This window comes from Anas acuta, chromosome 10 (genome assembly GCF_963932015.1).
Source record: "Anas acuta chromosome 10, bAnaAcu1.1, whole genome shotgun sequence".
In the NCBI taxonomy this organism is placed as follows: Eukaryota; Metazoa; Chordata; class Aves; order Anseriformes; family Anatidae; genus Anas; species Anas acuta.
In genome coordinates, this window is record NC_088988.1 from 18238219 (window position 1) to 18253216 (window position 14998).

The 14998-nt window shown below is 37.1% G+C and overlaps 1 long non-coding RNA gene across 6 annotated transcripts in view; it reads right to left on the bottom strand.

The window, feature by feature from the left end:
- Positions 1–12578: 12578 nt before the first annotated feature.
- The window catches only part of LOC137861823 (uncharacterized), a 72268-nt gene continuing 69848 nt past the window's right edge, over positions 12579–14998 (bottom strand). For all 6 annotated transcript variants that reach the window (XR_011099873.1, XR_011099875.1, XR_011099870.1 and 3 more), the window contains one exon: positions 12579–14938. This is a non-coding gene — a long non-coding RNA (uncharacterized lncRNA). The remainder of the gene's footprint in view (positions 14939–14998) is intronic.

Genomic DNA, 14998 nt, shown 5'->3' on the forward strand with positions numbered 1-14998 from the left:
ATTATTGTTTTACTTGATAATCTTCCTAGCAGCTACTCAGGCAGTTATTAGCTCCTTGCTGACACAGGGTCACTCCTCTCAAAGCAATTGGCAGTGAAATCAGGAACTTGACTCTTAAATGTCCTAAGTTACATCCTCCAGTAATGATCTCATACAAAACTCTCCTGTGCCTTCCATGAATATGTGTAATCCAGGACAGAACAGATACATACTGTAATTGATCATATTTAAAACCTTCACTTTTATCGAATACAGTGGTCCCAGAAAGGCATGACAAGAGTTAAACAGTGAAAGTAAGCTAGAAAGAATTGGTTTGGTTTTGTTCTTTGTTTTTAGAAAGTTTCATAATTAGTGTTGGAGCACACTGGGCGCTGAATTCATTTCACAGTATCACACACAAAAGCAAGCTGAATTCCTCTCTGTACAAAACCAACCTCAAGCTACCTTGACAACAAGATACCAATAACCCTGTAATTTCAATTGTTCACTTTTTTTTTTTTATGTGTTCTGTATCTCAGTGAAGTCTCATCTTCCCAGCCCAGTGCCATAGGCTAATAGACTGTAACAAAACTCACCCTCAAAAAATGTCAGATATAATGAAAAAAAAACAAAAAAAAACAACTCCACAGATGAGAAAGCTGGCCTTAGCTCAATCCTAAGGGCCCTAGCTCTCAGGTTCTGTAGGTTCTTCTCTTTCATCCTCTAACCCTGAATTAAAAAGGCTTGTGAAATTGAACTATTCCTGCTTCCTTCTACTGAATCACTCATTACCCATCAAAGAATAACAGATTCCCTAAGAATGAAAATTAGATTGCTAGTTGAGAAAAAAGTCCCCAACAACTGAACCTAAAAACTGACCACAAACCTTAATGATCTGTTGAGTAATATTATATAGAACTAGTAGCAGTAGATGCAAAGAACACATTCCATCTGCTAGCAGTAGATGCAAATGAACATGTTCCACCCGCCAGCCCAAAAGGTTTGCCTTCTTATATGTCACTTCATCATTCACAACACTGAAGTAGGTATAAAATCCTATTGAGCTGATTTTGTAACATTTTGTGCTGACATAAATTAGTTCCAAGGCACAAGTATTTTAATTCAGCAAAGAAAGTTTGGATGAGGAATAGGAATCTCACTGACTGAGAAAAGAGGGAAAGAAAGATAAGACAGCTATCAAAAGAATTCAGAAGACAAGATGTGCTTTCATTCTAAGTAAGCATCTAGTGTGTAATTTGGTCAGGTTTTGTGACAAATTAGGAATATTAAAGCAAATCTTGGACAAAATATATATTAACTTAGGAAAGATAGGGCTAACATGACAGTCTTTCATCCCGTTATTGTCATCAGTAACAATGACAGTATTTCTATTCGTTTGACTCTCAGTTTCTCTCCTAATAGCTAGTGAATAATTTCCAGGTCAGAAAAAAATACACTGGCTGTATTTGAGGTCTGATGGTTTGCCCCAGGAAACACAAACTGAAGTGAACACACAGTCTCCAACTGATTTATAAATGCTATTGATTACCCACAACTAATGTTGGCCAGATTCAAACAAGTGTCCTGGCAGCAGAAGTCAAAACACTAGTTCTTATTTCAGGACCGTGCTGATGTGAGACAGTACAGCTCCTGAGAAGAACAAGGGGATTACCAACAGATTTATACTCAAGTATCTTAACATAATGGAGTTGCCAGTTTTCTTTTAACAAACTGGTATAATTCTTTGAAATTTGATCAAACAATGTCACTGCAAAAGTGTATTAGTTTAGAAATAATTCTATATGAAATGCTAACCAAAATCTCATTGATTTATGCCATAGCCTATCACAGCGTACCATCTTTATTGAATAAGTAATATACCACTGCTATGGATGTGATGGTTTTCCATGTTACGTTTTCTAATTTGGCAGCTTGTTAAATGTCAGATCAATACTTTATGCTGACTTTAGACCTTACCAAAAAAGTCTCCCAAAACATTGCAGAACTAACACCACTGATGCACACCTGTGGAGCAGTGATTTAATTTTACAAGCCACACAGCATATAGCTAAGATCAGCTTTTGGTAGTCTGACTGAAAAATCCACACATGTATGTTTAGTGCATTCAAGACTTTATTAGAACCTGAAAAGAAATAATATTTTTTGCTCATATTTGTTCTGTTAACCCAGATAAGGATTTTTTTTTTTTTTAATTATTTACTGCTTTCTTATAAAAAAAAAATATCATAATTCTTTGTCCTTCTGTTTACAAGGAAGATGTATGTGAAGCTGGGTGTGAAAGACTCAGAGCTAACTAAAAGGTAGTCCCAATTAACTTAAGTGAAATTAATAAAATTAATTAAATGTCTGAAAACTTCAATTTTCTGCCTCTCTCCCTCACAGCATTCTCATCCACACACACAATTACACGAGCTTGACAGAATTAAGAAAAATGTGATTTTGTTTTAGAAGTGAGAATTTATGTGATGGATGATCTTTAATCTGCAGTGTTAAAGTATTTTATTAGTTCCTGGAACAGATTTTCTGGAGGACTGAGGGGCTGCTGCCTCCTGTCCACAATTAGCATTTCCCAATGTTTTGTGGCCTTAGGAGCTAAACAGCATCAGACCCTCTCCCCTTCTGCCAGAGTCCACCAATGAAACAAGGATTGCATTTGTCATTTAGTGCTATATATCCCTTATTTTGCTCTAGAAAACAGTAAAGGACATTTGTAACTAGTATTTTAAAATAGAAAAAGAATCAAGGAGGAGCAAAATAATTAACTCTTGGTACATAAAATGTATTAAGGATTCCTCATAATAAAGATGTATGCTTTTAAGCGTTTATAGTACGTGTAAAGGTCTCAGCTTTGACCTGGAATAAAATGACTTCTACTTAGGTCTCCAACTTACAGAAAGGTAACCATGAAATACAACATCATTCCCAAAGGCAGTTCTCCTCAAGACTATACCGTACTGCCTCTTTCTCTTGGGAACAACAGGACAAGAGGCAGAGGAACATGATTTAACTACCACTGTTCTTGATAATCACAGAATCACAGAATTTCTAGGTTGGAAGAGACCTCAAGATCATCGAGTCCAACCTCTAACCTAACACTAACAGTCCCCACTAAACCATATCACTAAGCTCTACATCTAAACGTCTTTTGAAGACTTCAAGGGATGGTGACTCCACCACTGCCCTGGGCAGCCTGTTCCAATGTCTAACAACCCTTTCGGTAAAGAAGTTCTTCCTAAGATCCAACCTAAAACTCCCCTGGCACAACTTAAGCCCATTCCCCCTCGTCCTGTCACCAGGCACGTGGGAGAACAGAAATAATGTTATGCATGGAAATCCCTATAGTGGGACAGTGTAGTTTCATCCATTCTCACACCCCACCAAGCACCAATATGAGGCTACTCTTTGAACATCAATCTTATTCCTTGATGCCATTGTCTGTGTGTACTGATAGCACCGGCACACGTGTATGTGCTGGGAGACACATGGGAGTTGCTGAACTCACTGCCCTCACAGGGAGATAAAGACTGCCAGCAAAAGTCGATCCACTTCAGAAAGAGCATCTCCCTCATCTCCCCAAGGAGCTCAGCTGCTTTGTGAGCAAGCTTTGCTCTCAACTTCCTCCAACATCTCCTGTGTTTGTGCAGACTCACTGGCTTATTCTTAGCTTTGCACTTTTCTCTGTTTACTTACTGATGGTAGTTTATTGATAGAGTTCTCGTCAGTGCCCCATATAACAATTAAACCAGCTTTTTCTTCACATGAGCCAGAGAAGCAGTGTAAAGAGCATAAACAGAAGAATATGATCAAGCAAAGAAGAGTAATAATAATACCAAAGTGTATGGGAGATGTAATAATAATACCAAAGTGTATGGGAGACACAAGGTTCTCTGTAGTCGCTTTGTGGTAGCAGGTTTTGAAACAGCCAAATCTGCTTCCTGGTAAACAGCAACTCGGTAGCATCTACTAACTGTTCTATAAAAAGGAAAAAAAAATATGTCTCTGTACCGAGGAACTAAAATCCAGATCATATCCAGAGGGAGAACACATTTCAACTGGTCCCTGTTTCAGTGTGATAAGGTTCACTGAGTGCTGAAGGAGGATGAGATCTCAGAACTGCCTTTTCTGTGAAGTGGGATGTTTTGCTGGATTGATCAGCATGTGAAGGAGGAGAAAATAAGAGATACTGAAGTTTTAACAACTTTACATAATGCTGTAAATTTGTGTTATCAGAGTGCAAATAACATTTGCAACAAATTCTAGGAGGAAAAAATAGATTTCAGAAGGTAGTTCTGTATATGTATAGAAGGTGCTACTGAACTAAATATTTTATTAACGAAGACATTGGTCTGCCATTGCAACCTACAGAGTTTGAATGGTTATCACTCAAAAATGATATAATTGCTCCTACTTAAGCATTTCGAATATTTAGACTTGTGATTAAGTACTGAATTCTAACTCTAATGGCCTTTTATCCACTACAAATACAGAGGTTTCGTTTTCATTTGAGTTCAATAAATTATTTTCTGTCTGCAACCTAAAAAAAATTAAAAAAAATAATGCTAGTTTGCTCTTGGCTTTTTCACTGTTTAGTCTAAACACTGAAAATGTCAAGTTTGCTCACTAATTAAACATGTCTGTCTTAGACTGTACTTGTATCTTTCATCGTTATGGTGCAGAGTCCCAGGGAGACATTATACATTCATGTTTTCAAATATAAAATGTAAAAAATACAAATATAATTTTAATAGAGCAATCTCTTAATGAGATAAGCAATTATGGCATGGGAGAAATGAAGGAATTTGCCTCCTAAAAGGTTCTCAGTATTTATGGGCCCAGGGCTTCAGAGTCGGTTAAGATGCATATTTTTGTGAAGACTCTCTAAAAAGTTGAATGAAATGTGAGTTATTAGTGGAAGCCAGGAAAAGCATGCTTAAAAATACAGGGTTGAACAGAGGGTTAAAGCATGCATTAAGTTTGTAACATAAATCAACATAATCATAAATCATATGGCATTTTTAAGAGTGAGATTGCAAATGTGAAGAAGATTTCTTTTGGTATTTTGGTACTTCTGCATCTATGTAGAAACCAAATTAAAATAATAATAATAAAAAAAAACTTTACCTAAAGAGGATTTTTTAAAGTTCATTTCTAAAAATGGCTGAAGCATCCCAGTACTCCTGCAGTATGATATCTCCTAGTTTAAGGCAGTTGCTATTTATAGTGAGTCCTTTTTTTTTTTTCTTTTTTCCTCCTCCATTTTCTTTGCGAGTTCTTTTGGGCCACTGATTAGTATGATCAGTAAACTACATTTAACAAAAGTTCAAATGCAGACAAGAACACAGTGAGAAAGCATAAAAAAATAAGTAAGCATTTTCATAAAATAAGAAGAAAGAGTGTATAGAAGGAGTAAAGCATAGTTAGGGTGGAAAGGAACTGTAATCATGGACTAAATTCAACAGGTCATCAAACATGCAATATGAACTGAAGAAATGAGACTGAGTAGAGACGAGTAATTTGAAAAAGTCTATCAAGTAAAAATATTCATACTAAAAGTATGCAGACTTGATAAGAGTTCTTCCCTCAACATGAAAACAACACTCCAATGCCACAGGGATGGCTGGACAAATCTATTAATACAGTTTATCTGTTCTGCAGAATTGGCCTCTGATTAAATGTGCATCACAGGGAAAAGGTCAACTGTATGCCATAACAAAGTAGGTCCTGCTGAGTACACTCAGCACATACGTGAACCTACAGAAGAAACTAAAATTGAGTATAGCTGCACAAAAAGTGATCTACCAGGACATGGTTCGTAGACTAGACTTCCTGAGATCAGTCAGTAACTTCCCTTCCTTCACCAGCTTTGACATGGAAGATGCATCTAGAAAAACAAGCCATGCTAAATGTAAACTCAGCATTTTGAGCATAAATATAACTTAACTTAAACATAAATTAAAAAACAAAGAAACAAAGAGATACTGGATTTGGGGAAAGTACCAGAGACACAAATATTGTCATCTGATATGATAGTAGTCTTCTCCATGGCAGCATCTCAGGACTGGAACTGTACTCCAGAATTCCATATACCACCACAGAAATGGCACACAACAATCAGGTCTTTCGATCATTTAATCTATTCAAGTTTTCTATAAGGGACCCTTCAAGAGGAATTTGTCCATGCAGAAGCAGAGCTGCACCATTCAAAGGACTGATATTTATTCCTTCCACTCCTGTTACAGGGACTGGAAAGCAAGTCCCAGAGAAGCAAGTAATGGCAGCTTCTTAACTTTGGGAAGGTTAAGTGGTTGATGAAATAAAATGTTGTTGAATTGGAAGGAAATATGCAGGTAAAGAAGAAAGGATGTAAGATTATGTGGGTGTAGGAAGAAAAGGAGGGAAAAGATGGAGTGAGATTTAGGACAAAAAATTGCAGATTAAGAAAGTGCATGAGTGAGACGAACAAAAAAAAATAAAGTAGGAATTATTAAAGTAGCATTGAAAGAGAAGTAATAACTAGGCTGGTTTTGCAACTGATGGCTATACTGCCAGAATTTTTTTTACTAATGAGGCTCTTTCGAGGCTTTTGTGAAAGGAAGGACTCAAAATGAGAAATTCAATTTTCAGTTTTAAAATAAGCATTTCAGAATGATTCTGCTTTAGAGATAAACACCAAAAGTTTGGTATTCCAATTAATTTTCAAAACCTTAAAAGCAGAGTTGTGACTCTCCTGATAGCAAGAGGTGAGGTATAGCGAGGTTATTAATGGTAAGGAAAAATAATTTTGTTAGGAGAGATGAGAGTATGTGGGAGACAATGGCCAGTATTCATACAGACTTCTGGGACTAGGATTAATTCTGATCTTGTTTACACGGTATGTTCTCCCAGATTTTATAGCAGTTTTATCAAATTTAAATGGATCTTAGTGGGACTGGGATTAATTGCTTGAGTTTAGAAACACTGTAAACTACCAGAATTTGAGACCTCTTTTCATGTTCTTCAGACAACATACAGACCAAGCAGCTGGCATTTTTGCTTTGCTTGCTGTGTTAGAGGTGCAAGGATGGAAATACTTCATGAGAACTATTTGCGGTAGTAAAGTAATTCTGAATCAATTAACAGTATATTTAACTGAACCGTATAGACAGAAGAATAAATACCTCTTTTGTTATATACCCTGGGGCTTTTTGCCAATTCATTAATACAAAAGTGCAATCTTCAAGGAGACATGATATGTTCCGTTTCAGTGTCCTGTCATATCTACTGCTTCTCTTTTGGTAAATTGAAAATTAACTGTATTTTTCTGAACATGTAGCTAAACATAGAAGTTGCTAACGTAATATATTCAAACACTACACAAGCTTATCTTGATCAATTCCTTTGAAATTAAAGAAAATCAATATGGAAGCTTTTAAAAAAAAATCACCAAAATCCCATTTTCAGAAAGACTATGTGCACTTAGAGACTTGTGTTTCAATGCAAGGTAATGGAACTACGGCTTCTAAAGCATTTGTGTGCTTTTGAAGAACAAATCTGAGATGTGCAGGTTTCAACCTCCACCCCAAAAAATATTTATCTACTGGAACAAAATTCAAACTGCATTTTTAGGCTAGGAATGATTTCTGCAGCCCTGAAATATATATTTTTTTCTTTTATGGAACCACTGAATGAAATGAACTTCCAAAGGAAGCAAGCAATGCAGCAGACTCTTGCCCCTGCAACCACCACCAAGAACCGTCTCTGGTATTTTAACTGGAATAGATTCCTCATATTCCAGTGGAGATAATTAAAAGAGCAGAAGCTTTGTTTTGCAGAAACAGCAGAAACACCTGCATAAATCAGAGCAGAAACACCTTCACCTTGGTCTACAGGGCCAAGTACTGGTCTGTGTGAAATCAACATAGAGCTTGTCACTGATTTCATGGGGTCAAGATTTCACCTACCAGATCTCGTGCACATTTCATGTGAACATTAAAGCTGCATTTGTTTTTTCTGAAGTATGTGTGCATATATGCCTGCACACCAAACACAAGCACATACACAAAAGCAAGATTTTCTGTGATGAACACACACCTTAAAAGTGAAAAACAAAGCATCACAACAAAGGGTACAAAACACAAAGTGACCAGGATGAAGAATCACACAGCCCCCAGTCCTCTCTGAGCAGAGACAGCTTATTTATGCAAGTCAGACTGAAATGACAGACAGGATGGGATTTACCATGAATGCATTTTTAACATCAAACAAAATGAACATATACTTTTCATTTACATAATTGAGCAGTTTGAGTGATCTCTACTTCTTAAAATTTTAGATTGTCTTTGATAAAATTGCATTTGAAACATGACTCTTTAAGTTTCATAATAATAATAAAAAAAAAGAAACATTCATGACTAGTAGCAGAAATCTTGTGCAAGATGTAATGACTTTTCAGTGGAAGCTGAGTCTACTGTCCACCACTTGTACTCATGAAAATGCGTGTACCATAGTAGTTATTCCAGCAAAGCTCTTCTGAAGTCTCTTCTCAAGTCCTTGACTGGAGAAGCTGGATCATTGCTAAGAATTTATCTATGAACATCACCATCGTTCTCATTAATGACACCTCTCTATTCCGTACGCCCAAAATGTTTACAAGACAACCTCGGTATTCATGGTTATATTTCTACAGAAGACTCATGTATTCTAAATTTGTCTATTCACTGGTAATCTTTTCTGATTCTTGTTTCTCACCACCCATCTCTGCCTTTAGAGAAGTTCTTTGTAATTTTCCCCTTTCTCTTTTACATGTGTACATGCCCTCTCTAGACCTCCTTCTCTAGGTCTAGTGAAGAATCATCTTCCCTTAGCACTGAACTGTAATCTTAAAATATTTTCCAAACCACTGCCAATTTACTCTATAATTCATTCCAGCATTACTCCTGCAAATTTACTGATGGCTGATTGTGATAATTAAACTACTCTTTAACCTCTGTTTCTGGTAGAGTCCTCACCTTCACCTCCTTCTTCATAAACTTATTTTTTCTCCCCAAAATTAAGAAACTCTGAGATCAGCAGGTCTGGTGCCAAATTCTCAGTGTTATTGATCCTGGTCATATGGTTTGCCATCCACTCATTTATGAACCTTTCAGGCCTTACCCTACCTATTCATTTTGTTTTAAATCCTTTCCAGAGTGGCTTACATCATTCTGACATGCAACACTACAGAAATTTTTCTGTAATTTGTACATTCCTTCCAGACACCTTTTCTTTGCTCTAAGTCAATCTCACACTATCACTAGATCACTGTCCAGTTTCTCACCCTGCATCCTAACCCATTTTAAGTTCTGCTAGCATATCATCCATACCAGAAAGGTTTATTTTTGATGCTTTTAGTGGGAGATGCTACCTCAGATTTTCATGGAGATGATTTTCTTTCACCTGCACAATCAATATTATTTAACAATGCTTTATGCTCTTCAAAGTATTTTCTCTTACATTGATCACATCCTCTTCTTCCCTCAGGATTTCTCTAGTTGCAGATTTAATAACCTTACTTGGCAGCGCAAAATCTCCTATCAAATATTCTTTAGACACCTCTCCTGAGCTACTACTCTCTTTGTTGCCATCTTCTTATTCTGGCCTGCTCTTTTGATTTCATGTATTCTTTTTTTTTTTTTTTTTTTTTTTTTTTAATTTGGACTTCACTTCTGTCTCTAGTAATCACATCCACTTTGAGAACCATACTCTTTCTTGATCCAACTCCAGTTGCTCACTGATATGTTCTCAGCTATGCCCATGAGGGTTACCTTAGTATCTTCCCACTTAATACTAAGCTCTCGCTCCTCCTTTAGCATCGTGTCCAGAAATGATTATTGACATGACATCAGCTGTATCTGTTCTGATAGTAATTCAGTAAAATTTCAGTGAAGCCAAGACAACTTAATTTTTAATTCAAAATGAAGATATGTACAATCAGCTATCAAACATCAAACACTTATTTTTATTTTTATTTTTTTAACCGGACAAATTTTGCAATGGGAGATGAATACTGTCAATCTCTTTGACATCAACACAGGGTCATCCAATTTCATGACCAGTAGTTTGATAATATCTGGACAGGCCCATTATGAAGAAGCAATAGTGTTTTAGGATTGACAAGCTACAGCTATATCATATTTTATTGCTATAATAAACCTGTAACAATTAAACTGATTAAGCTATAACTATGATATGCCTGAGCTTCTGGCAAGTAAACGTATGTTAGCTGTTTTATGATATCTGACTCAGCTACTTCTGATGAACTGACCAGAGAGAATACCCACATTGCTAGGAGAGCATTTTCAGCAGACTGAGAAGAGAAAGTAGACACGTACTGACCTTTCCTTCCCCATTCCCAGTGTCACTAACCTAGTTTGAAGCGATGTGACATCACTGAAGAAAAGCCAAATCCTGAACAAGAATTTTCCCTTGTTTCTTGTATTGCACTAAGCCTCAGTTTAGCAGACACATATGCCTAAATGTATCTGTTTTTGTGCGAGGAACAAAGAAAGCACTGGCAATATGAAAAGCTGTTCCAATGTGTTATTTACAGAACTGTGACTATGACCAGTAAGGTCCTGGGTCCTTTATGAAGAATAAAGAGTAAAATTGTCAAAAACAAACAAACAAACAAACAAAAAAACAGTGAGAGGAGCTAAATGGTAAAGTATCAAAATAATTTAATTAAAAATATATATTTTTAATTATTGACCCTTAATTATATCACAGAATCACAGAATTTCTAGGTTGGAAGAGACCTCAAGATCATCGAGTCCAACCTCTAACCTAACACTAACAGTCCCCACTAAACCATATCCCTAAGCTCTACATCTAAACGTCTTTTGAAGACTTCAAGGGATGGTGACTCCACCACCTCCCTGGGCAGCCTGTTCCAATGCCTCACAACCCTTTCAGTAAAGAAGCTCTTCCTAACATCTAACCTAAAACTCCCCTGGCGCAACTTTAGCCCGTTCCCCCTCGTCCTGTCACCAGGCACGTGGGAGAACAGGCCAACCCCCACCTCGCTACAGCCTCCTTTAAGGTACCTGTAGAGAGCGATAAGGTCGCCCCTGAGCCTCCTCTTCTCCAGGCTGAACAAGCCCAGCTCCCTCAGCCGCTCCTCGTAGGACTTGTTCTCCAGGCCCCTCACCAGCTTCGTCACCCTTCTTTGGACCCGCTCAAGCACCTCCATGTCCTTCTTGTAGCGAGGGGCCCAAAACTGAACACAGTACTCGAGGTGCGGCCTCACCAGAGCCGAGTACAGAGGGACGATCACCTCCCTAGCCCTGCTGGTCACACTGTTTCTGATACAAGCCAGGATGCCGTTGGCCTTCTTGGCCACCTGAGCACACTGCTGGCTCATATTCAGCCGACTGTCCACCATCACTCCCAGGTCCTTCTCTGCCTGGCAGCTCTCCAACCACTCATCTCCCAGCCTGTAGCTCTGCTTGGGGTTATTGCGCCCCAGGTGCAGGACCCGGCACTTGGCCTTGTTGAACTTCATGCAGTTGACCTCAGCCCACCGGTGCAGCCTATCCAGATCCTCCTGCAGAGCCTTCCTACCCTCGAGCAGATCGACACACGCACCTAACTTGGTGTCATCTGCAAACTTACTGAGGGTGCACTCAATGCCCTCGTCCAGATCATCGATGAAGATGTTGAAGAGGACCGGCCCCAGCACCGAGCCCTGGGGGACGCCAATATCAATTCATAGGAAGTCAGGACATTTTCTCTAAGTAAATACATATTAAAAGACAATTAAAGAAACGTTATCAAAGACTAGGGGATAGGAAAGGAACGGGAGGGGGGAGGGACAGGAAAATGCATTACTAGAAACACTGGAAAATCTACCTTTTGAATTTATTTTTAATGCAAATCTCAGCAATTATATTTAATTCTAACTGACTGTCATAGTGAGGTTTTTGTTAACTTACTCTATATTTCAATTCCTCCTTTTATTTATTTGAGATGACTGGGAACACAGGGACTATAAATGGTGAATCCAAATTTCAAGTAATTATTTTTGAATTGTCTACTGTCCACAACCTATAAAGTCAGGATCACAAAAGCTGTGAATTCCTACAGATCGTAATAGATCTACCTTTATCACATTCTGAAACCTGAATGGATCAAATGAACTTCTGAATGCCAGGCATTGAAAAATAAAAAATAAAAATAAAATCTACATCAAAGGGACCAGGAAGAACCTAGAAAATCTAAATACGGCATATTTAATTTTGTCATATTTATTAGGACATCTGTTGACCTGCTTTGGATTTTAGTGTGATAATGACCATACTTATAGAGGCTGTCTGTAAACTTCTGCTTTATTTCTGTCTAGACTGATAAAGAAACAAGATTCTGCACTCAGGATTACATGCTTTGAAAGCAGTAAGGTAATTCGGATAGAAATTTCATATTTCAATGATGGACTGAACATGGAAAATAGCACTATGGCAATAAAAGAAAGAAGGATAAATCAGTTAAAGACATAAGACAACCATTTGCAAGAGGATACATCCACAAACTAAGTTTCTATAAACTATTGCAATAAAATCAATGAATTTCTATTTACATGGGTTAAAAGGACAAATTTAATGGACTGAATTATGCTCATTAATGTTTCATTACTTTCATTTTACAGATTTGTGAAGGTTTTAACAGAAGATGTAAAATGTAGCATGAGTTTAATATATTTGTTGTTTAGCAACTATGCAAAACACCAGTTTCATTTCACAAAGTGGTAAAAGACTATAACAGAACTGTCCTACAGTCCAAGTACATATGTACATTGTGAAATTCTGAGTTTTTAGTAAGCAGAAAAAAAATCAGAATTTTTATATTTCTCCTCAAGCAAAAAAGATTTTTCCTATGTAATTACAGAAGTCCCCATCACCTTGACAACTAGAAAGCATTTAATATATTAGTGAATATTGACATTAAAAAAAAATAAAATCCTTTCCATCAGTTAGTGAGGGTTGAAGCAAGTTTTAGATGCACCAGCTATTTCATCTTAGAAGTGATGGGAAGTTGCATAAGAGTCAGATATAGAAATTTAGGTGCAAGAAAATTCCACAAACAAGTTGGCAGGATTGACATATCCTTAAAAGGAATGATAGATCTATCTTATTTTTAAGTCACATACCTTTTTTTTTTTTTTTTGTGGAGAGCATTCTACTGAGATTGCAAAGACAAAGTTTCTTCTAAAAAGAACATCACAGAGTTTGTAATCCTTTTCTAACTTTTATTGAACATAAGCACTTTCATCTGATAATCAGGACTCACCAGTATCAAAAAATAAACCTCACTGTAATGCAAACCACCAAGAGTTCTCTTTCCTAGCCCATTGACAGGCAAATTGACAGGTGTTTATTACACTGAGTAACCCATCATGAGCAAACTGGACTTTAGGGCAGATTTTCAATTTTTCCTATTCCTTCTGCTCATGTGTGTGTGTGTGCATTTTCATATAGCCATCTAGCAAATAATTTTATTTACCCAACTATTTTCTCTTGAATTTAATGTTTCAGGGATCATATTGTGGAACTTAGAACACTGAAATTCCTATAAAGATTTGATTTAGATGAAGTTTTATTTTTTGGAACTGAAACCTTTCTTTACATAGATGTATTAAGATACTGCAAAATTCTAACTAAAGTGCAAGTATACATGATATATATACCCCATTTATAGTACACACAGACCATTCATCAGCTACAGTAGCAAAACTAATTAAATGTTCTAGTTTGTATTTATGCAAAGAAACAGGTTTTTTGTGGTGCTTTCTCTTCCACACACCCTCCCTTCCCCAAGGAAGAGGAAGAATAATACTGTTTGTGTTAACCAGATTAGAAAGTTGTAAAATCAGTACCTTGGGTAATTTGAATAAACAGTACCTAAATATTTACTATTCAGAAGCAAGGGAAAGTAGCTGTTGGATTGGATTACCAAGAAGTTACCTTCAAAAAAATTACAAACAATTAAATTATCAAGGGAAAAGATACAAATTATTGCATGAGGATTTAGAGACATAACCGTGTAATGCACTGTAAATTAAAGTAATTTATAAAATACAACTGGAAACCATATATAAGAACAACTGCTTAGTCAGCAAAGGTGAGTGAAATTATTTGTTACTGCTAGAACAATTCCATAGGATAGTTCAATGCATCCTTATCAGGCGTTTGCTGTTGCTAAAATATCCAAAAATACAAATATGCCCTGAAATCAGCCACTAAGTTCATTGTCACTGAATGCTCACAACTGCTCCATCTGCAAGGGTAAGAGAGGGCACAGCCAAGAATCCCACTGTGCAGATATACAAAGTTCTCTCCGCACTCCCTCTCTGTTCTTTGTTACTATTAAAAAGGTCAATTACACTTGTTAATGATGAAAGGAAAGTGCTTTAAAGAGAGCAATGTTCTGACAGAGATTTGAAGCAGAAAAATAAGAGTTATTCTTCCAACAGAGGAGGAAGGATATCCTTCCTTCTTATATTTCCTTCTAAGAAGCAAAATGTAACTGACTCTCCTTTCACATGAAGGATATTGCATTAGGAGGTCTGATATGTATCTGGAAAATCTCCATACAGTCTGCAGATGCAGAAAAGTTAATCTGAAATGGGGTATAGTTAAATTTGTGAGTTTTTCATATTCAATATGCATGGTTTCTGTTTTTCCTGAGAGCTTTATATAATAATAAGATACTGTTGTCCTTCCTCTGGTATAATTTACATTTAGCTAGTAAGATATCTCTAGGCTGGTCAAAAGAGAGGACTACAAAAAGCAGGTTCTTCTGAGTCAAAGGGATAATCTACAGGGAGATCAGCATTCTCCTTCAGGTTTGCTTTGCCCACTTCACTTTCAGCTTGGAGGTGATCGTTCCCCTTCACTTCCCTAGTGGAGCTGAGCAACTGGGTCAGGCCCTGCTTCAAGAGAGCAAGCAGAGCCAGAAGCTTACCATGAAAACCAGGCAGGCAGCAGCA